The sequence below is a fragment of the Acyrthosiphon pisum genome, unplaced genomic scaffold (genome assembly GCF_005508785.2).
Source record: "Acyrthosiphon pisum isolate AL4f unplaced genomic scaffold, pea_aphid_22Mar2018_4r6ur Scaffold_90;HRSCAF=453, whole genome shotgun sequence".
NCBI classification, from domain to species: domain Eukaryota; kingdom Metazoa; phylum Arthropoda; class Insecta; order Hemiptera; family Aphididae; genus Acyrthosiphon; species Acyrthosiphon pisum.
Genome location: NW_021779142.1, coordinates 1 through 1,106, shown reverse-complemented (window position 1 = coordinate 1,106; position 1,106 = coordinate 1).

Below are 1,106 nucleotides of genomic sequence, written 5' to 3'. Positions count from 1 at the left end.
TTAACAGTTGAACGTAAAAGATAAAGCACGGAAAGTTAATATTAATTTAATTGCGCTGTATTTATTTTATTTATCATTTATTAGACTTTACTATAAGTATTATATTTAAATAAGTAATGATTCAATAACTACAAATCAAGTTTTGTTATAATATAGTTTCTACGATTTATATGTTGGGACATAAATTTAAGTGAGCAGTATCTTAATTTATAATCGGTAGTTCATAGGTACGCGAGGGTATTGAAAATATTACGGCGGTATTTGTGTATAATGAATTTCATAATGATACGAATCGTACCGGACGAACGTTCATAGACAAATAAACGGCGCTCCTGAACAAGCACTCGTCGCCGCCGTCGGCCGGTTGCAAATTGCGAATAGTAGGCGTGACTTAAACGCCGCGCGCTTGCGGATCGTCAAAACACTTAACAGCGCATCCTCTTGGTCGTTGCACGCGTAAATTTTTCGTGACACGTCCTCTTAATGCTACCGTAAAAGAGGGTGAATAGAAACTGATGGGTGAATAGAAACAAAATTTTGAAATAAGTTTCATTGGCCAATAACTACAGTCTAAGTATAACTATATTTGTAAGTTGTCGATGAAATAAGCTGACTATCTTATGAAGAATCAAAATATATTGATGACATTTTACCTCCATAATAATTGTTGATAAGAAAATTGATATGACCAAAAATTATTTTACCTCCATAAAATTTCCATCAACTTTGTTATCATGGTTCTCATGAACGAAATGTGATAACACCAAAAATTCTTTTTTCACTGCTGTGTGTGAATGCAGACAATTAATTAACGTAAGTATTAATTCTATTTAATTAATTGCTTATTTTTTATATTTTTTTTTAATCTTAACTTTTTGAATTAAGGGTGAATAGAAACATGCCAAATAGATATACGCCAGATCCGCGCGGCAAGCGATATAAAAAACCTAACAAAATAGATTTGGCAAATGCTGTTGCTGCTGTCAGACTCAAGAAAATGTCTTATAGAGAAGCTGAATCAGTGTATGGCATTAACTATTCTGTGATTTACAGGCATGTTAAGAATCCTAGTATAAAAAAACCACGGTGGCCAAACATCGCTTACC